This window comes from Hylobates moloch, unplaced genomic scaffold, assembly GCF_009828535.3.
Source record: "Hylobates moloch isolate HMO894 unplaced genomic scaffold, HMol_V3 SCAFFOLD_2, whole genome shotgun sequence".
Classification (NCBI taxonomy): Eukaryota; Metazoa; Chordata; class Mammalia; order Primates; family Hylobatidae; genus Hylobates; species Hylobates moloch.
In genome coordinates this window covers 10,118,336-10,141,499 of record NW_026652277.1, presented here as the reverse complement: position 1 = coordinate 10,141,499, position 23,164 = coordinate 10,118,336, and the positions used below count along the sequence as shown (strand labels likewise).

At 40.0% G+C, this 23,164-nt stretch overlaps 1 long non-coding RNA gene across 1 annotated transcript in view; it reads left to right on the top strand.

Annotated features, from left to right (window-relative positions):
* Nucleotides 1-23,164, top strand: part of LOC116469763 (uncharacterized) — a 74,751-nt gene that overhangs the window by 37,604 nt on the left and 13,983 nt on the right. Inside the window, exon 2 of the long non-coding RNA XR_004248342.2 lies at nucleotides 3,185-3,361. This is a non-coding gene — a long non-coding RNA (uncharacterized LOC116469763). The remainder of the gene's footprint in view (nucleotides 1-3,184; nucleotides 3,362-23,164) is intronic.

Here is a 23,164-nt window from a genome sequence, read left to right as displayed (position 1 = left end):
TTTGGATATCAGATTGTGGGGCATGTTCAATGGGTGAGAAAGTATAATGCAAATATTCCAAGAATCCTAAAACTTCTGGTCTTAAGCATTTTGGATAAGAAATTCTCAACCTATACCTCAATTTCATTTCCTCTACCACCGTTTCTGATTTAGACCATCATTAATTCTGCTTTGAGTCATTGTAATGAATTCCAATTGGCTTTTAGTCTAGACTCTTCCCTCTCCAATCTAATGAACAGTTAGTTCTTCCAGGCAGATCTTTTATATATGCTCCTTGTACAAAATGATTTAATGACTCCCTACTGCCTAGTAAATAAACTCCATTCTTCACATATTTTAAAGAAAGGCTCTCTAAAACGTAGCCTTAGCTTTATCTAGCAATGAGCTCAGTGGTTATAATCAAGACCCCTCACTTCCCAGAGTCCCTTTTTCTCACTTTCAAAATGCAGAGGTTAAAATTATTTCCTTTTTTTGTTTACTATTTGATGATTTTATACTTTGTTTTTAGAGTAAAATGTGTATTACATATTAAACAACTTGCATTTCTTGTTACTCCCAGAATATGATCTACAGCAGAGGGTTTCTCAACATTTTGGGGATTTAGAGTCTTTTTGAACGTTTGGTGAAAGCTGGGGACTTTCCCCACAGAAAAATTCCATACAGAATTTCATGGGGGTAGTTGTGTGGACTGTGAGGACCTGTGGAATTACTCAACACTTTCCTGAATTAGCCTCTTTTCACCCCATTCTATGTATCTACATTTTCCCAATATACCCCAGAGAACTGTTGAAACCTAATTCAAATGCAATATCCTGAGTCCTATTTAGTTTCGCTTATTAGATATGAATGACTCATCCTCTAAACCCTATAGCATTATTTTGTGTACCTTTCTCAATACCTATGGCATTCTGACTCATATGTCATTCTTCGTGTGTTTCCCTCTAACTCCATCTGTGTTGCAAAAGGCTTGCAAGCAGGGCCAGTGTTTCTCCTCTTTGCTTACCCTATACTCTTTACACCACCCCATCACCCTGATGTCGCCCTTGAACATTAAAGAAATTCCATGAGCATCTATTAAATCAATAAATGAAGGGCCAGAGGAACACTTTTAAAAACTAACTTTACATTTACTCATGTATTTAAATTTAATTACATATTCATTTGTATTTAGAAAAATGACACAATGCCACTATTATTACCTCCAACTTGTTAAAATATCCTAATAACAAAGAACTGGAAATAAAAAGTGAAGATGTTCTGTCTGGAAGTGGTTCAGCTATAGAATTTCATGGAACATTTCTGAGAAAGGCTAGAGTTTTGTCCAGATTCTATGGCAAAATAGTGTTACTGCCTATGATAATAAGGTCAACTTTCACAACCATACTGTGTGTTACATGTTGTACATTACAGTCACAATTCAAAATGTTTAACTTTGGAAAACTTTTTTGTAACCTTGGGGAAAATAAAACTTGTATCCTTGTGTCCTCTGTTCTTCAAAGTGGTACCTTAAAGATCGGAAAGAGTTCATAGAGTATTTTGCAAAAACATGCTTTGCTTTCCAAAGTGGTGTTCTTGGTTTGTATTGGGGACTAAGTAAATAACCCTTTTTGCCACAGAATCTGTACAAAAATCTAGCCTTTCTCAGAAATGTTCTGTGAAATTCTATAGCTGATCCACTTCCAGACAGCCCATCTTCACTTTTTATTTCCAGTTCTTTATTAGGATATTTTAACAAGTTGGAGGTAATAATAGTGGCATTGTGTCATTTTTCTAAATACAAATGAATATATAATTAAATTTAAATACATAAGTAAATGTAAAGTTAGTTTTTAACCCTTTCATGTGCCATGCATTTCTTCCAAGGAAAATAGCGGCAACCCATTCCCTACTATTACATTACACTCTTATCCCCACTAGTCAATGATTTACGTTTTTAAATTAAATGACAATAATTACTTTGATTTCCTGCCAGTCTTGAGATCAATGTTTTCCTGGGCAATTGGATACATCCCAGCTTACAGAGACTCTATCCTGAGCTCTTCTATATTAGCTTGTTAATGTCTGTGACTATATACATCGAATCTCCCCTACTAAGGAGTAATCTTAGCCAAAATCCCCAATCCTACATGGCTTTTAGCAGAAAATTGCACTTGTTCCATGGTTTATGCAGTGATCTCAGATCTATTCACTCCTCCAATAGATTAGACACATCTATTAGAAATTTCTGAAAAATTTATTTTGTACTAAATTAACATGGTAGAATAACCTAAACTTTTTTTTTCCTCTTTAATTGGGAATGGGGCGGGAATGGAAGTGATATGCTTTGGATCTGTGTTCCCCACCCAAACCTGTTAAATCATAATCCCCAGTGTTGGAGGTGGGGCCTGGTAGAGGTGATGAGTTCATGCTGGTGGTCTTTCATGAATGGTTTAGCACCATCCCCTTGGTGCTGTTTTTCATGATAGCGAGTTCTCACAAGATCTGGTTGTTTAAAAATGTGTAGTACCGGCTGGGCACCCTAGCTGGGAGGCCAAGGTGGGCAGATCGCCCGAGGTCAGGAGTTCGAGACCAGCCTGGCCAACATGGTGAAACCCCATATCTACTAAAAATACAAAAATGAGCTGGGCATGGTGGTGTGTACCTGTAGTCCCAGCTACTCAGGAGGCTGCAGCAGGAGAATTGAGCCCAGGAGGTGGAGGTTGCAGTGAGCTGGGATTGTACCACTGCACTCCAGCCTGGGCGACAAAGTGAGAATCCGTTTCAAAAAAAAAAAAAAACATGTAGCACCTCCTGTCTTGCTCTCTTGCTCCTATTCCTGCCATGTAAGAAGCTCACTCCCCTTTGCCTTCTGCCATTATTGGAAACTCCCCAAGGCCTCCCCAGCAGATACCACTATGCTTTCTTTACAGCCTACAGAACGGTGAGCCAATTAAGCCTTTTTTAAAAAATATAATAAATTACCCATTCTCCAGTATTTCTTTACAGCAATATGAGAATGGACTGATACAGGAGGTAAGCCATATGTGGCATAAAAGTAACCTCATCCAAGCTCATGCTTGCAATCCTCATTGAAGGATGAGGAAGAAGACATGGATAGTTATATAGTGGTTCTTTCAAGGTATGACGGGCCCAGAAAAGAATCAGTATTCCTTAAAACAATACTGTTGTGGTTTTTGTTTTCCAGAAGCTGGAATCATCCTAACAAGAGTGATAGCCTTTCCCCAAGTGAGACCAGGCTGTGCTATCTGGGGAAAAGCATCGCTGGCCTTGCTGAGATGCACCGACGACTCAGCTCAGCTAAGGACTTAACCAGTAGAGGACTTGCTGCAGTGGAGCCTGAGCTGGATATGGAAAGCAAAAGGTGAGTCCTGAATTCTGAACCACAGGCCTGGGGGCAGAGGGAGGCAGTCTTCGGGGAGAGGGGGAACATTTATAAACACTCTTCTTTGGATCTAGAAAGGGAACACCTTTCACAGAAGGCCTAACTCTACATGGTCCCCTTCTGATGTTGGGAATAAATAAGCTAAATACAGGTTTAGTTAGCTAAGAAATATAACTCTCTATATACCCATTAAGATTACATAAATTATATATTTCTTACCCTGTATCATACTTTAAAAACACAGTCAAGTATATCTAATTTATTTGTTGAGACAGGGTCTCACTCTGTTGCCCAGGCTGGAGTGCAGTGGTGTAATCCTAGCTCACTGCAGTCATGAACTCCTGGGCTCAAGTGATCCTCCTGCCTTAGTCTCCTGAATCACTGGGACTCCAGTCACGCACTGCCCTACCAAACTATTTTATTTTTTTAACTTTTTGTAGAGCTGGGGACTTGCTGTCTTGCCCAGGCTACTCTCGAACTCCTGGGCTACTTGACTGTCCTTCTATTGAATGTTTTGTGTTTGGTGAGCAAGACTGGATTAGCAGGATATTTTTGGGTAAAGGATGGAGGCATTTCCTTTATTGGTCATCTTGCATGGTTCTCACAGAAAGGAAAATCCACTGCCCCTACTTTAGAGAATAAAAAATTATGAGTGGAGACACTGCAGATGCTGACAGTGGTCAACAAGCCTTCATCCCCCCACTTGAGGACTGTGAGACCAAGTTACCTGGCATAAAAGAGGGCTTCTCAAGTCTATGTTACACTGGCAGCTTTGAGGAATGATGTAAGGAGGCTTCTCAGACAGGAGGAACTATCCTTAGTAAAACTGTCTACAAAGAGCCCATTACTTCTTTTACGCAACTCACGACTTCCTACAGTAGGTATCAGCGCTCCTAAGCAACCTTTCTTAAGCAGAATTTAGTTATGAGGTTCATGAAAGGAATGAATATTCAGACTTTCTAACGAGGCTCTGAATGAGAGAAGTGATTTCTGGAAGGAAAATCTGAATTCAGTCAAGATGACAGTGCAGTTTTTGCCAGTGTAGGTGTTATGGCTGCTGGCAGTTTTGGAAGGCCAGAACTGGGATGCTGGGGGACAATGTGTGTGGGCCACCAAGCCTTCATTCTGCTTTCCTGATGTGTAATGACCCCTAATTCAAACCCGTAGCGATTAGGGGCTGGAGTGTGCTGAATCAGATGTGAGCTTTGTTTCTATGGTTTTCTCAAGATCAGAAGCAATCTCTCCTCCTTGTGAAATGTTCACATGCTCCCACTTCCTCTCCCTGCTGAAGTCAAGCACAGATCTGCAGTGGAGCCATAAAAACTGTTGGGAAACTTCATCCAGGCAGCCCAAAGTTTGTTCAAAAGGATTGACAGGGTCTGACATTATGACTCTTGCCAACCGTGGAGTGACTGAGAATGACAGACGTCTTTCCCCAACCTATTTCAGGAATTAGTGGGCTTCCTGTGACATGTGTAAAGCATAGAAGTTGTGAGATGTGGGAAGGGCATTGGAGCACTTCAAGATGTTCAGAACCTCTAGTTTCCTGAAATAACTGGGAGCAGCCTGCTAGCCTGGCTGACATCTATGATGTTTTCACATGGCTGAATGGTTACCTGGGTTTAGAGAGAGAGAGTCCCTGAAGGAATCATCATTATGGTTTGATAGGTATCAAAATGTGCACGAAGTGGTACAGCAACTCCTAGAAGAAAACACTGGGGCCAAGCTCCATGACATTGGTCTGGGCAATTATTTTTTTAAAAAGTGACTCCAAAAGCATAGGCAATAAAAGCAAAAATAGACAAATGCGGTTACATCACACTAAAAGTTTCTACACAGCAAAAGAAACAGTCAACAGAGTGAAGAGACAACCTGCAGAATAGGAGAAAATATTTGGAAACCATACATTTGATAACGGGTTAACATCTAAAATAAAGAACTCAACAGTAAGAAAACAGCCCAGTTAAAATGGGCAAAGGATCTGAATAGGCATTTCTCAAAAGAATATGTACAAATGGCCAACAGGCATATGAAAAAATGTTTAACACCACTAATCATTGGGGAAACGCAAATTAAAGTCACAATAAGATATTACCTCACCCCAGTTAGAAAGACTATTATCAAGAAGACAACAGATATTGAGTGTTGGCAAGAATGCAGAGAACAGAACTCTTCCACGCTGTTGGTATAAATGTCCATTAATACAGCCATTGTGGAAAACAGTATGGGGGTTTCCCAAGATATTAAGAATGAAACTATCTGCAATTCCACTATCCAAAGGAACCGAAATCCATATGTCAAAGGAGTGTCTGCACTCACATGTAATGGTAGCACTATTTACAATAGCCAAGATAGGGAATCAACCTGTGTCCATTGACAGATGGAGAAAGTGTGCTATATGCACACGATGCTATACTACTTACACTACTTCCTTAAAAAAAAAAGAGGAGGCCAAGGCGGGAGGATCACGAGGTCAGGAGATTGAGACCATCCTGGCTAACATGGTGAAATCCCGTCTCTACTAAAAATACAAAAAATTAGCCAGGCATGGTGGCGGGTGCCTGTAGTTCCAGCTACTCGGGAGGCTGAGGCAGGAAAACGGCGTGAACCCAGGAGACAGAGCTTTCAGTGAGCCAAGATCGCGCCATTGCACTCCAGCCTGGGTGACAGAGCAAGACTCCGTCCCCACCCCCCAGAAAAAAAAAGAAATAGAAGGAATTTTTTTTTCTGAGACAGGGTCTTACTCTGTCACCCAGACTAGAGTGCAGTGGTGTGATCAAAGCTCACTGCAACCTTGACCTCCCAGGCACAAGTGATCCTCCTGCCTCAGCCTCCTGAGTAGCTGGGACTACAGGCACGCACCACCATGCCCAGCTAATGGTTTTGTTTTTTATTTTTTACAGAAACAAGATCTCCCTATGTTGCCAAGGTGGGTCTGGAACTCCTGAGCTCAAGTGATCCTCCTGCCTCAGCCTCCCAAAGTGTTAGGATTATTGATGTGAGCCATGGCACCTCGTCAATTCTGTCATTTTTGACAACATGGATGAAGCTGGGAGATACTGTGCTGAGTAGAATAAACCAAGCACAGAAAGACAAATGCCTCATGAGCTCACTTATATGTAGAATCTGTAACAGTTGAACTCATCAGAGAGTAGAATAATGGTTACCAGGGACTAGCAGTAGGCTGGAGGGAGAGGTGGGGAGGTGTTGGTCAAATAATATAAAATTTCATTTAGGAGAAATAAGATTTAAGAGATCTATTGCACAACATGGTGACTATAGTTAATAACAATGTATTATATTCTTGAAAATCACTAAGATTTTAATATTCTCACCACAAAAAATAAGCATGTGAGGTAATGCATATGTTAATGGCTCAATTTAGCTATTTCCAATGATTAAATATTTGAAAGCAGTTATATAACATAAATGTGTACCTTTAATTAAAAAAAATTATTTTTTAGCAGGATGCTCTGAAATTGGAACTCAGTATTGCTTAAACCTTGAAGTCTGCGAACGGGGACATAGTGCTTTTCCAAAACTGCCAGAAAGGTGTCTCTTAATGCTCTATGGATAGAAGCGGCCGCCTGTCTTACAGGCTGACGCTGGAGCCCAGCAAAAGTTATTTTGGTAGACCCTCATGGTTTAGGAATGCAAAAAGAGAAGCTACTTACTTCCTTTATATTAACTCTGGATATTGATAAACTAAATAAAAATACCCTGACCAGGGATATTAATTATTTTGTTTATTCACATAAAAGCCCGTTCCACGCTTGATTTTACACGTGCTTTAAGGGACACATTATGCACCAGAAGAGAGGCTTGCTGTTCCCACCTGGAAATTTTCGAATCAACCACTTCCTCCACTTACTGTAGCTCTGTGAAGACTGAAAGGAACATAAAAGCTCATGCAACACAACACTGATTCTATCGAATATTCTGCTTCATCCAACCCTCCCTAGCCCAGAGTAATCGTTCTCTCTTTTGAGTCACTAAGCTCTCATTTGGCACTTTGCATTTGAATCTTTTTATTTCATGTACTGCCTCAGCAACTGGATTGTCATTCGCTTCGACCCCACTCAGCTTAAAATATTTATTTTGTACCTACCACAGGTCAGGGACTGCGAGGCACTGGTGATAAATAGAAGACAACTTGGTCCCTGGCTTCTAGCGAATAATTTCATATACAGATGAAGAGACTGACACACAATCCAAGCACAGCAGACTATGTGTAACAAGAAAGAATGACCAAGGTAACAGGTAGCAAAGCAAGAAAATACAGGGTTCAGGGCATCCCTTAGCGGGGTGTCGCCTGTGCTAGGCTCAGGGCTGAGTTGAAGTTCCTTAGGCAGGGGTAGTGGAAACAAAAGGAAGGGAAATTATATTTCAAGTGGGGGGAAAGCAAGTAAAAAGAAAGGACTGGAATATGTACTATTTGATCCATGTAGGGAAATGAAAGTAGTTTAGCACCAATAAAGCATAAGATAGTGAAGATCAGCAGGAAGTAACGCTTAGACTCAGATGATAGACTTTAGCTTATTTTATTAGAGGGTCTGGATTTTATCCTAGGGCCGATGGGAAGTTATGCGATGGTTTGGGTAAGTTAGCAACAGACATTGTTATGAGTTAAAACGTGGAAAATGAATTAGAGAATGACTAAGACATGACTAAGATGGAGGCAGCTGGGAGTTAAAGACATATTTAGCTAACACAGCCGGAAGAACCTGGCGAGTATTTACAGACCTGAGGGTGCGGACAGGGAAGCATCTAGAGCCATTGTCAAGTCCTACCTTGATGTATGTTGGTGCCACTAACAAGGAAAGGAATGAAATAAGAGGTCAAGAACCTCTTTGTAGGCGAAAATAAGTTCATTTTGGACCTTCTCACTTAAAAGTTTACATCTTTGCACTCCAGGGACAATCTGAGACTACCTCCCAGGAGGCAATCAGAGGTGCAAATCTGGGCTGCTGGGAGGAAGGCTTGGTGTGTGTCTCCTCCTGCCTCTCCTCTGAGCCAGCCACTGGGCTCTGGCTCTGCAGCTATCCACTCCGGGCTTTTGATGTTGTAGGAATTATGGTGATAATGATGAATCTTTAATCAGATGGATACTTTATCCACTTATGGCATTGTTTAGGTAAGGCCGAATTTTTATCCGAGGCCTTGGGCCTGAAGTAATTTGGATGTCTCCACGAATTCATTCGCCCTCTCTGTCATTTCCTTTGATGTTTCATTTGTTTGCAGCAACAGGCTCTAACTAGTCTCTCCTGGGACCCACAGGGTCCACGAAGTGATGTGGTGCAGACACAGGGTACCACATTTCTAGCTGTTGCCATGATGAAACAGGGTTTCTAGAGTATGGGACAAAGGAATCTCCCAAGATTGAGGGGGAAAAATATTGCTTAAATCATCACCCACAATCACCCTTTTGCCTTAGGGACTCCATCAGGTGCTATGGTTTTTAAACATTTTCTGTATTCTAGCAGACCAGTGATCTATCCAGTTCAAAATCTAAAGCCTCTGAAAATGTATTTATTGATAGATGCCTAAAATTAAAGTGTTAATCTATGGGGATAAGCAGAAGAAATTTGACTCTGATTGCTCTGAATGCCCAATTATTTTTTCAGAGATTGATCTTAGAAGTAAATGATCAACTGACTTTTCCAAGTTAGACATATTTTTGTCAGGTAGTAATGTGGTACCTAGAATCATTTTCCAATTGGCTGTCAAAATTAAAAAGAAAGACTGCCTCCTTGAAGGTAGCCAGAACATTTCTGTTGTCTCTGAGCACACTGGTGGGGTACTTTGGAGTCAGTGTTGCACTAAGCTTTATGGCATGGGGCAAGTGATAAAAACTGGGGTAGCCAGAGGTCCAGCTACTGCTGCGATAAGGATGAGCTCTAGCCTGGCATCAGCCCAAACCAGCTGGGTGGCAAGAGGTAGGGAAAGCTAATTTTGGTAGACAGGTAGAGTGAAAGGTGAAAACCAAACAAAGAAAACCAGAAACATGGGTGAAATGGGAAGAACTGAATGTGGAAGTAAAGGGATTTTTCTTTACCTGATCACGCATTGTCTTTAAGTGCTTTTGTCAGTTTTGCTTTACGTATTTTCTTCTGCTGGAGTTTTATTTTTATTCTACTTATTCTCTACTTTCTTCTGGTTATTTTTCATTCTCTAGAGAATGATGATTAAAACTGATTTTATAGAGCAAGTATTTGTTTTATTAGTCAATTTTCCTACTGCTATGAAGAAATACCTGAGACTGCGTAATTTATAAAGAAAAAGAGGTTCAATGGACTCACAGTTCCATATGGCTGGGGAGGCCTCACAATCATGGTAGGAGGTGAAGGAGGAGCAAAACCACATCTTACATGGCAGCAAGCAAGAGAGCCTGTGCAGGGGAACTGCCTTTTATAAAACCTTCTGATCTCATGAGACTTATTCACTGTCATGAGAACAGCATTGGAAAGACCCGCCCCCATGATTCAGTTACCTCTTACCAGGTCCCTCCCTGACATGTGGGGACTATGGGAGCTACAATTTAAGATAAGATTGGGTGGGGACACTGCCAAACTGTTACCAGATTTTCTTTAAATTAATCATTTATTAAACACAGCTCAAATTTGAAGTCACTGTGAGAGGTAGATACTAAGAGGATTTAAATAGGTAGTGTGCATTGTTTGTACCCTGGGCAGAATTTGTAATCTAGTATGGAAGATAGAATATACACAAATGAATACATAGCAGAGCAGAAAGGGCTAAAAGTCTGGACAGTACAGTGAGAGCTCAGAAGCAAAAGGGATTACTCCTAGAGGAGAAACCAGAACAAACTTCAAAGAAGTGGCAATACTTTTAGCTTAGCAGAAATAATGGTCAGTATTGCAGTGGGTGGTAGCACGCAGGCAAACGCATGAGCAAAGCCACAGCAGTGGAAAACAAATAGCAGATCCAAAGAAATCCTAACAAAAGTTGTCTGAGTGGAATAACTCAGTCTTAAAGTCTTTCAGTTTATTTTTTTCCACAAGGTTTTCATGTTATCATTCTTATTATTTTCCCAGAAAACACCAACACCCTCTATTAAAACCCTATACATCTAGTTATTATGTGTATCCTGAACATTAGTCTCAAACTTTTTTATAGCTTGATAACTAAAATATGGCCTTGTGATATTTGATTAACTTTGGATAATTGTAGCTGTATGTTTATTCTATCATAACAGTTGACACTTTATCAGGCATAGCCTCTCCCTTGTTTGTAGGGGAAAACCACTACAACAAGAATATATTTGCATTGGGAGCTTGCCAGATTGGAAGTTAAAGATATCTTATCCAAATTTTAGATTACGATTTTTGTGAGTGACATTGAGGGACAGAACAGAGATGAGACAAATATCAAAGTCTACCATCCCATCAGTTCACTGGCTATTTGGATTTTCCTTTCCGTGAAGTAGCTGTTTAGTCTTTTGCCCATGTTTATGTAGGATTGTCTCATTTTCTCATTGTTTTGTAAGAGTTCTTTAAAATATTTGGATATGAGTCCTCTATAAAGTGTACACATTACAAGTAAGGTTGATTCTCATGATGTGCGGTAGTTATGGTCCATCAAGTTACCATGAACACTAGAAAATACAGAACCATTTTTCTGCATGGAAATACAGGGTTAGGTTACTGTAAGCCTCTGGTCACCTTTTTTGTCAACTGATCAACGGATAACCTCGTTTTCTGTTTCAAGACACCTAATTTGATATGCATTGTTGATTCATTAATATTGAAATCACTGCTAATGGCACAACTCATGCCTAAAGGAAGCTTATCCAAAACGTGTACTTCCTCTGTAAGTCACATCACAACCCTCTAGAGCTTAGGAACCACAGACAGTACTACACTTGGTCATTCACAACAGCAAAATATCCAATAAAAAGCCCCAGAATACAAAAGATGCAGCACTAAATATATCACACAAAGGGCACTTGCTTACAGAACAAGAGTCGACAGAAGGCAGAGCATCATATGACGTCCTGTTCAACCTCACATAGAAATGTGTGTGTTGGGCGACTCAAATATTTCGCTGCTCTGCATAAGTCTGTGAATGACTGAAAGTGCTGTACTAATTTTGGGATTACAAATAAATTTCAGCAAGTAGGTGAATTCACAAGTTCAGAATATGCAATGAGGAGGATCGACTGTGCCTCACTCTAGTTTGCCGTCTTACACACTCTGTTGTCTTTTGATGGACAGAAGCTCTTAATTTTAATAAAGTTCAATTTCCCCAACGTTTTCCTCCATGGCTAATGCTGTGTGTGACTTGACTGCGAAAATTTGCCTGTATCAGGATCATGAAGAGGTTCTCCCTGATTTTCTTCTGGAATTTAAATGTCTCACTTAGATGCATGTCCATCTAATTGATATTTTTGTATAGTAGGATGTAGCGCTCATGATTTTTCCTTGATATTTGGCTAACCCATAACCATTTATTGCAAAGATTATCCTTTTCCTACTACATTGTGGTGCAAACTCTGCCATAGGTCAATTGACTATGTATGTATATATGTGTGTGTGTGTGTGTATACATATATGTATGTGTGTGTGTATATATATGTATGTGTGTGCATATATATATATATGTATATATATGTCATCTTACGAATTCTGTTTTGTTCCATTTGTTAGGTATCTGAACTTGCACCAGTTGTAGACTGCCTTATTGACTGAAGTTTAAAAGTAACTACTGGTGTTAGTAAGGAACTTGTGGATTTATCTTTTGAGATTATCTTAGCTACTCTTAGCCCTGTGTACATCTACATAAATTTTAGAGTAAGCTTATCAATTTCTGCATAAAGAGAGATTAGAATAATGTAGGACTGATTAGAATTGCATAGAATCTATAAATCAATTTGTAAAGAATTTGAGATATTGAGACTTCTAATCCACAAACGTTTACTGGAGATTATTTAGATCTTAACCGTTATTAGTAATGTTTTGTAATTTTAGTGGAAGGTTCTTGCAACTATTTTGTGCTTGTTTGATTTTTCTGGAGCTATTATACATAGTATCTTTAAAAAGTTTTGTGTTGTTGGTATATAAAACTATAGTTAGTTCTTATATATTGGCCTTATATCTAATAACCTTGCCAATTTTACTCATTAATCCCAATATTCCATTTGTAGTTTTTACATGTAAAACTTATAATTTACAAAATATGTATGTATGTGTGCATATATATTAGCACAGGCATAAATAGAAAAAAATGACACTCAGTAGAGAATTCAAGCATATACAGGGATTTCATGTGAGAGTGAATATTGTATATTATCAGGGAAAAGTCATTTAATATATTTATATATATTTATATGTATAGTTAGACACAGGGTCTCTCTGTGTCGTCCAGGCTAGTCTGGAATTCCTGGGCTCAAGAGATCCTCCTACCTCAGCCTCCCAAAGTGCTGGAATTACAGGTGTGTGAGTCACCCTGGCTGCAAAATGTATTATATTCCCCCCTTTTACCACTCTTCTATTTCTCTTATCTTCTTGCACTTGCTGGGACCTAGAGGATAAAAATGAATAAAACTAGGATAAACATCATCTTTTTCTCATTCACAAACAGGGAAATTTCTTCAATATTCCATTACTAATACTATGTTTGCTACAAAACTTTATAGATTCTCTCCATCAGATTAAAGACTTCAGGTTTTTTCCTGGTTTGCCAAGAGGTTTTGGCCTAACTAAATTTTAATCAATGCCTTTTCTTATACATTGAAAAGATATTTTTGTGTTTGAATGTGGTAAATTACAAGGATTGATTTTCAAACATTAAATAACTGCTTGAAATAAGCCTACGTTGGTCAAGATGGGTTATCCCCATTACATATTGCCAGAATATATTTTCTGTCTTGTTAGGATTTTTGTACCCATGCCCATGAAATATAATGACTTGAGATACTTTCTGTAATGTCGTTTTCAGGCTTTGGTATCAAGATTGCTTTAGATTAGGTTTCCTGAGAAAAAGACTGAGACAGATTTGCTTGCAGGCAAACAACTTCTCTAGGGGAGTGAAGCAAGTTTCATTGTGTTGTAGCGCAACAGAGGCCACAGATGATCTGAAGGAGTCCTTGAGCCTGGACGACCCCTCAGCATTTTCTGTAAGGCCAGAGGGATGGGCATTTATATCCTGAACAGCCCAGCCTTTGTACGAGGTTGCCCTGGGTTGGTATCACCTTGGAGAGATTGTCGCTCTCTTAGGCCACTAGAAATGCCCATGGAGGGACCCAGCTGAAAACTGTTAGCTGCCAACACTCAAGTCATGGAGGCAGTCAATGACTAGTCAGGAAGGCAGTATGCTATACCATCTAGGAGAGTTCCACTGGCCTCGTAAAATTAAATGGATCAAAAATGGTAGAAATAGAACTATATCTGTATACTGATGGGAATAATCTGACACAGATGAAAATTGAGAATTGAATAGAAACTTAAAGGTTAGTTCTCTGAAAAGAAAGGAAAACAAAGCACAATGAAAAGAATCCTTCTCTACCCTCTAAAAAAAAAAACTCCAAAAAGTATAAGGTGGAAACCAAAGGCGTAATCATTTCCTCTATATGTTAGAAACACTGAGAAGGCTGTAAGATTACATAATACTTAATTATATACCAATACCTTTGAAAATGAGGTGGATTGGATCATTTCCCAGAGAAATAAACCTGCAATTTGATTTTTCAATGTGGAGGTCATTGGTCATATTGACAAGAGTAGTATCAGTGAAGTGGTGAGAAAAGCTGATCCAAAGGCATTTAGAGACGATTAGAACGAGAGGAAGTGGAGTAAAAACAATGCTTTGGATAATTTTGTGGGCCTAGGGAAATAGAGAACTGGAATGGTAGCTGGCAAAATAAATAAAGTCAAGATAAGTATATTTTAAGATGGCAGAAATAGCATCATATTTCTGTGCTGATGGGAATAGTCTGATAGAAATGAAAAACTGAAGCAAAAGAACAGTACAGAAATTGTTAGATGTTCTTTTTTTCTTTTAAAAATCAGCTTTCTTAGGTTGAATAGAGAGGTGTTCCTGTCAAGGTAAAAAGAGATGGCAACTGGGTGCAGGAAGCACAAGACTGGCTTCAGATGGGAGCAGGAATAGTCATCAACACCTAGGCATTCTGGTGCAGACACTGGCAGCTGAGGAAATGTGCTGTTTAGAGTCTTTGGAAATTTTCCTCTGATACTGTCTTAACGGATGAGACAACTAAAGACGTAAATTCACTCCAAGTTCTTCTATAATTGAAGTATATTTTAAATCAAAATTAACAGTTTTGGTAGGATTTAACCACCTGATCCCAAATTTGCTTGACAAAGCAAATACAAGCCAATTTTGAAAAAGAGAAAGGTGTGCGTGAGGGTTACTACTATGTAGCAATTTTTTTTTTAATCTGTAGCAAGTAAGATAGCTTGGTATTAGCATACGCATAGGTAAACAGAAAACAAAACAAAACAAAAAACAAACAAACAAAAATGACAGTCATCAGAGAACCCAAGCATAGGCAAGGGTTTAATGTGAGAGTGAATATTGTGTATTATTAGAGAAAAGTCATTTAATAAGCATTTGGGATAAATGAGTATCCACATAAAGAAAATTAGATTCCTATGCCAAAGTATCCACAAGAATGCCACATAATCCAATACCTAAATGGGAAGAGTTAATAATTGGGACTTATAGAGGAAAGATATGTCTATTCTCCAAAGTCTTCTTGTAAATACGTATTACCCCCACCCCCAGGAAAGTCAGTCTTTTTCTCTATGCTCTTTTATGCTCTAAATGGATTTGGATAATGAGGTATCTCTCACTATGGTCTCTGTGATGAAAAATAGTCATCAGTGGTGAATTGATAAGAAAAACCCATTTCTAAATGGATTTATGGTGGCATTCACTAATACCCTGCTTCTACATGTTTTCCTCAGTTTAAATGTTTTATGAAAAACGCCCATCTTGCTTTTCTATGCTACATAATCATATATATCCATCTTTTATGACATAGCATGTCTGATGAACGTGTTTCATAAATATGTTGGGTGCCTCCATCAGCTGCATTAGCACTCCTGTTGGCATGAAGAAAGGAATGCTCCATTTACCTATGTAACACACCTTTACATCTTGCATGTGCATCCTGGAACTTCAAGTAAAATAAAATTAAAGATAAGTTGTTTTTTCATCAAAGAGGAATACAATTTTGAAATTACTTGAAGGATTTAATGATCTTACCTGCAGAATTCTATCAGCTGTCTATTTATGATTGTTTGATAATTCACTTAAAATCTCTGGTTATTTCCAATTTTGGTATTGTATTGTTATTAAAACTATTATCTTAATAAAAGGAGTCATATTTTGTCCCAAAATTCTTCCATAGAACTTTGTTTCCTTGCTCAAGCCCTTCTCTCTTCCTGTGTCTGGTCCATTCCTCGCCTGGCTGATCCATGCCCCACAGAGCTTATCCAAGCCCCACAGAGGTGGTCCCTGCCTCACAGAGCTGATCCAAGCCTGGAATGTCTTTGAAACCAATGGGAGTTCTGCAGGGGGCTTGGCAGTTGAAGCTGAGAAATGGGACCTTTGTAATTCTTGCCTCTGCACCTTGCAGGATTTGTCAAAATTTTTTGACTAGAGATCCAAACGCTTTCCTTTGAATTTTGTGAGCTCCTTAGATCTCTGCCACAGACATTCTTCTTAAAGCACATCCAGCCAGATAATGATCTCCTGAGACTCCTACCTGTTTCAGGTCCATGCATTCCTCAGTGGGACTTGTTGGGAGGTGGTGTGTGCTTGATCTTTATTTCTGAAACTGAAGTTGCAGCTAAGAAATATTGAGGGCATCTAATTAGCATGAGAAGCACACATCACCTTCCATATACACCACTTTTTTCTTCTACATAATTCCAATTGAAAGTGTGCTCACTTAAGGAGAAAATTTAATTGAAAGCAGTGAGAGTAGGCTGTCCACCATCGTTCATCTTTGGCCACGGCTCGCGTAGCTGATTTCACCCTTCTATCCCTCTTGTTGCCCCCGAAATGGGCTGAATATTTCTTCAAGCTGTACTCTGTATCCACAGCCATTAATAGATTACATGTATAAATAAGCAGTAAAAGGTTTTGAGTTTCTCATGCAGAATCAGGAGTTGGGCCAACGAAAACCAAGACACATTGGAGTGCCAAGAATTGCAAATTTTAATCTTGAAGTAAGAGCAAATCCAAAAATGAGGTTATGTCACCAAACTGAGGGCAAAGATGTGGGGTGAGGCAATTCAGTTATCTATAAAGTAGTGGGGAAAAAATTGAGTATTTAGGGTCAAATACATGATAGTTAAAATTGAAAGTGGGGATTTAAGCATGAACCCTTCAAATAGAGTAGAAAGGGAAGTGTCTACTGGTTTTAATATTGGGGTGGTTATCACTACCTTGTCTTTCTGGACCAGACACAGAGGTTAAACTCTGTTGGTACAGCCTATGTTCTCCCATATCCATTTACTCTACATATACAAGTAGGTTAATATATATTTTTTTAAGAGATGAGGTCTTGCTCTGTCACCCAGGCTGGAATGCAGTGGTGCAATCATAGCTCACTGCATTGTTGAACTCCTGGGCTCAAGCATCCTCTCATCTTGGCCTCCTAAGCACTGGCATGGCAGGCATGAGCCATGGTGCCTAGCTTAAATCATTTTTATTATTTTAATATTTTATTTCGCCGTAAGAGTAAATTGCAAAGAAATATGCTAAACTTTAAATATTTAAACTCTACAGGATGTCTAAAATCTAGAGCTGTCAAATCATAAAATGCACAACCTCATCAGGTGGTGAGGCCCCGTCACTGAAGGTAAGTGCAAGCTGGAAGCCTAGTTGCCCTTTTTGCACTGGGCACAAGGTTGAGCCAAACACTATCAGTTACCATTTCTGTGAGGCAACTCTGTATGAGATATTATAGCTGTTAAAACTGTCAGAGTGGAATTGCTCTGCAATTCTGCTAGTTCAACTAGTTGCTAATTAAACAGTTTGCATTGACCTGAAATTACCTGCAGAATGAATTTGGTGCCTCTGAATAATAGAGTGAAACAAACTAACACAGAACATAGCTAAAGTTAATATTGTGTAAATTGAATTTCTAAACAGGTACAATATTTCATTCGCAAAATATAACAATTTTACATTTGAACTTGTAATGCTCCTGCTATCTGAAATAAAGCAAAGTAGAGGTCGTAAATGCTAAGTTATAGTCTAAATAATATACACGCTAAAAGTAATGAGCACAGGCTTAGTATTTGAAGAAATGTAGACCCACTTGCAAGGAATATGTAGTATGAACATCACCAAAGCACTTATTTTCTGCTACTAGTGTTTATAGATATACTGGTCACTGGGTTCCGGTAATATGCATTTTTACCTGTAAGTTACTATACAGGCTCTAAGTTCATTCACATAGAATGATTGTAGGATTGTTGTTAGTGATTAGATTGCACACATAGAACAACAATATACTCTAGAATTTCAGATAGGCTTTAATTCGAGTATTCAATCTTATTATTCCATTGAAGATTGAGATATCACAAAACTCCAACATGTTGGTATATAGGTTGACTTTGTTAGACTATCTCTAGGCAACCTTAAATGGAACAAAATATCATTATCGGGTCACATGTTCTAACAGAGGGGTTAGAAAATATGATCTTGATATCAGTGATTGCATTGTATTTTCAAGAGAGGAAGAAAGAGGCCAATGTGTAAATTGTCTTGGCATTCAAATTAGGCTCCTTAAGATAGGACCTAGAGTGAAAGTTAAGGCTTTATCGTTGGTCCCGATTAGCAAAAATAACCACATATAATTCAGTTAATTTGTTGTGACACAAATAAAAACAGATAAAATGGTTTTGTTGAGTTGTCAGTGACTCAATCATTTTTCCTATAAGAATAATCCCAGCTACTCGGGAGGCTGAGGCAGGAGAATCACTTGAACCCAGGAGGTGGAGGTTGCAGTGAGCCAAGATCATGCCACTGCACTCCAGCCTGGGTGACAAGAGCAAGACCCTGTCTAAAAAAAAAAAAAAAAAAAAAAAGTCACCATTAGTCTATTAAGGGACAAAGTACAACCTTACATTTCCATTGAGCCTCAGATCACAGATTCTTTTTTTTTTATTATACTTTAAGTTTTAGGGTACACGTGCACAATGTGCAGGTTTGTTACATATGTATACGTGTGCCATGTTGGTGTGCTGCACCCATTAACTCGTCATTTAACATTAGGTATATCTCCTAATGCTATCCCTCCCCCCTCCCCCACCCCACAACAGGCCCCGGTATGTGATGTCCCCCTTCCTGTGTCCATGTGTTCTCATTGTTCAATTCCCACCTATGAGTGAGAACATGCGGTGTTTGTTTTTTTTGTCCTTGGGACAGTTTGCTGAGAATGATGGTTTCCAGCTTCATCCATGTCCCTGCAAAGGACACGAACTCATCATTTTTATGGCTGCATAGTATTCCATGGTGTATATGTGCCACATTTTCCTAATCCAGTCTATCGTTGTTGGACATTTGGGTTAGTTCCAAGTCTTTGCTATTGCGAGTAGTGCCGCAATAAACTTACGTGTGCATGTGTTGGGAGGAAACACATACTCAAATCGATTTGTTAATTCTCTCACTCAACAGCAATCTACACAGATATCTTCTGTGACCCAATGTGTGGAACTTTGCCCCTACCAGTAAGCAAGCAATCAGCAGTGGGTACCAGCTGGGTATCCACCAATCCAATCAATTCTGACACCCTCTACCTGGAGGTAGAATCAGATCCCGCAGGTTGAGAGCTCAGTCCTAAGACTGCCCTCCACCTCCAATGCCTATCTCAAGCCCTAGGTTTTACCCGTGCTTCTGACCACCCGGTTATGAAACCCCAGACTCTGGGGCTTTGAAGCCCCAAACTGGTAGTCTTCCCAATCCCACACCTTCCAAACCTGGTCAGGTTCCAACACTCTGCTCCATGCCACTACAGCTCCCCAACTTTGGCATGGATGCCTACCTTGCTTGGGCTCACCTAATGGCTAAATTGGGGATCCCATGACCCCCTCCTAGGGTTTGATGAATTTGCTAGAGTGGCTCTCAGAACTCAGGAAAACAAACATACTGATCTATTATGAAGGATACGGAAGAGATGCATAGGGTGAGATTTTGGAAGGGGTATCGAGCTCCCATGCTCTCCTTGTGTGCCACCTTCTGCAACCTCCACATGTTCAGCTATCCAGAGTCTCCCTGAACCCTGTCCTTTTGCGTTTTCATGGAGGCTTCATTCTGTAGGCATGTCTGATTAAACCATTGGTCATTGGTAATAACTGTCATCACCTTCAGCCCTTCTTGCCTCCCCAGAGGTTGGGGAGTGGGGCTGAAATTCCCAAACCTCTAACCCTGCCTTGGTCTTCTCAGTGGCCAGCACCTATCCTGAAGCCACCTAGGGAACCAAACCACCAGTCATCTCATTAGTGCGCAAAAGACATCACTGTGGATATTCCAAAGATTTTTGGAAATATATGCCAGGAAACAGGGCTAAGGACCAAATACATATTTCACAGTATCACACAAATGGAGGGTGCTGGAGTAGATGACTGTAAAATTTCCCAGGGGTACAGGAACAAGCAAAGTGATCCTGACAATAATGTTCTTAGGCAGAGATTGGGAGGATTTACCCCCTTGCTCCTTCCTTGCTATGAATTCTAGGAAACTGGGGGAGAGATGTGGCAGAGAACAGCTTGGAGTTAAAGCAGGTAGCACTGACCTTTACAAATCTTGTTCTTTAAGGCAATAACTCTTATTTTTCCTTTTACTTGTGTCTGGTTTACTGCCTGGAAACATATTACATTTAGACTTTGTCTTTTTCTTGCCTTTCTCTCTTTCCCTCTCTCTCTCCATGTCCCCCTCTCTCTTTCTCCTTCTCTATTTCTCCCACTCTCTCTCAAAAATCACCCTGCTAGGCACTATGGGAGATACAGAAGCATGTAATGGTTTGTGGAAACATTTCTATGTTTCAGGCACTTCTCTAAAGGCTTGTTATTGCATTTTATCTTCACAGGAACTCTGTGAGGTCAGTACTATTTTGATCCCATTTTACAACTGAAAAATAAACCGAGGCATGAAATGGTTCTAACCCCGGTTTGTACCAATGCTGAAAACAATGTTACCCCAGTTCATATAACCAGTGAACAGAAGAGCTCTGTTTTGGGTGTAGGGTCTATGTGCTAACTACTTATTATTCTATTGTAGAAGACATGGATGTATTGTGTATAACACAATATAATTACAAGTAGTAACCACAAATATTCATGTTAATGGTAGAATTGTGTAACAGTTGCATTTTACAGTTGTACCACTACTAATCAGGGCTAGTGAGCTAAATGCTTGTAACTACAAGATATTCCTCCTTAATACATACAGACAGACCTGGGAGCTCTCTTCTGAGCCCTCAGCCTATGTTTGTGATTGCTTACAGGGCCATCTATTGCACACCCTACAGGAATCAGTTTCACCACATCCCAAACCTCCCAGGTCCAGACTCACTCTCTTTCCTGTGACCCTGTTTTGGTGAGCCGAAGTAACATTCAAGCAGAAAGCCAGTGTTGTCTTTGAATCATCCTTATTTTATGCCCAAACATTCCTGTGAATTTTGTCTTGTAATTATTCACAAATATCCTGTGGCAAGTGCATTTCCCAGGAAGTAGAGATTGAGATGGAGACATGAGTGCAAGCAGTTTATTCAGGGACAGTACTTGTGAAAGATAGAGGAGAGAAGCAGCAGAACTGGGCAGGAAGAGTGTTCAGACTATGTTGTAGATCTGACATTGGAGAGCGGAAAGGGCGGAGGAAACAGTATCAGGCTGGAAGTTTCAGACAACCAGGCACCTACAAAAGTCTAGGTCAACTCAGTAGGAAACTTAAGCCTCAGGACTGGCCACTAGAAGAGAACCAAGCTGGACAAGAATGGCTAAATCCCAGTGTTGCGCCCATGTTCAGTCATTGGCTTAGAGCTACATAGGGTGAGTGGGAACTCAATTCCAATGCAATGGCAGATGCCCAGAACACTGCCACCAGAGGAGGTTGGGGAACTGTACTCCCTGGGATTGAACAAGTCCTTTCTTGAAGGCAAACCTGAGTGCACCTCTGCAGCTGCCACATGCCCCTCTTCTTTCCATTCCTTCTGTTACTGAGTCAGAGCCTCAGAATTTTCACTTGGATTACTATATGTTATCTTAACTGGTCCTCTTGGCTCTATTGCTTACCTCATATTCATTCCATTCTAATGGTCAAATGTAGAAAAGTAATGCTCCTCTTAAAATAGGTCAAATTGTAGGCCAGGCGTGGTGGCTCACGCCTGTAATCCCAGCACTTTGGGAAGCTGAGGCGGGCGGATCACCTGGGGTTGGGAGCTCAAGACCAACCTGACCAACATGGAGAAACCCCATCTCTACTAAAAATACAAAATTAGCCAGGCGTGGTGGTGGGAGCCTGTAATCCCAGCTACTCCAGAGGCTGAGTGAGAGAGGAGAATCACTTGAACCTGCGGCGGGGGGAGGTTGAGGTGAGCCAAGATGGCACCATTGCACTCCAGCCTGGGCAACAAGAGAGAAACTCAATCTCAAAAAGAATAAGAAAAAAAAAAATAGGTCAAATTGTGATAACCTCACAACAGAACATACAAGGTCCGTTTTTACTCCTTACATGCCTGGCCGTATTCAAGCTCCCTCAATTGTTCTTCTACCATCTCTTCCAAAGAAATGTCCCCTGATTCTTTCAGCTGGAATTGCTGACTTTTGCCTCTTTTATTTTTCCTTCCCCCAGTGGAATATAGGCTCATCTAAGGGAGAACGCACATCTTTCATCTGTGTAGACCCATGCTGAGCTCACTAACTGGAATATATTATTTTAATAATATGTATATTGAATGAATTACATAAAATACATCAGTATGATATTTAATTGAAGACTGTCTCAAGAGAATCTGCAAACTCTAATTTTAGGTTTACAATTAGAAAGAAAAATTATTGGATCTACCTCATAATAACTGCATTTGTTAAAAACTCGCATTAAATAACAGAAGATATAAAACATGTTTGTTTACATGTAAGGTGGGCAATATACTTAGGAATCCAAAAATGCCGGGTTTAATTATCCATGTTTCTGAAAATACATAATTCACATAAATTTGATTCTATAACCACTCTTCAATTTTAAGAGAACGGACCATGCTGTTGTGGCCTCTGGTAATAACACGCTCCTCATCTGCCGTGATTTCTGCTGTTACAGTTCCTTTCCAATTTGGGTCTTGATTTCTGTCAAGAAGGACCGTAAGCCAAGATAGGCGCTCTCTAGAAGAGGCCTGGGTAGGTTTGGTGTGTCAGGCGAGACACAATGAGGAGGTGAAGCCAAAATGCATAAAACAGAAAAAAAATGTCTTACTTACAGATTCCAGGGAGGCCAGGGTGCTGTCGACGGGAGGTCTGGAGGCAGCAGGTATCTCAGGCAGGGAGTCGAAGCCAAAGAGAGACAGCTTCGGGAACTGGGGCTTTACTAGGGCCCACAGGCATGCTCCCTCAGGGGCGGTTGTGCACTGATTGGTTTAGAGAAAACACATGCAAAGAGGGACGTTATTGACAGGACTCTGGTGTTGATCATTAGGTTCAATCATGGCCAGCAGCTGTGGGGTGTGTTGGGGTTTGCGTCAGTGAGATGAGGAACACGTGGGCTGTATAGCAAACATGACGCATGGCGGGACAG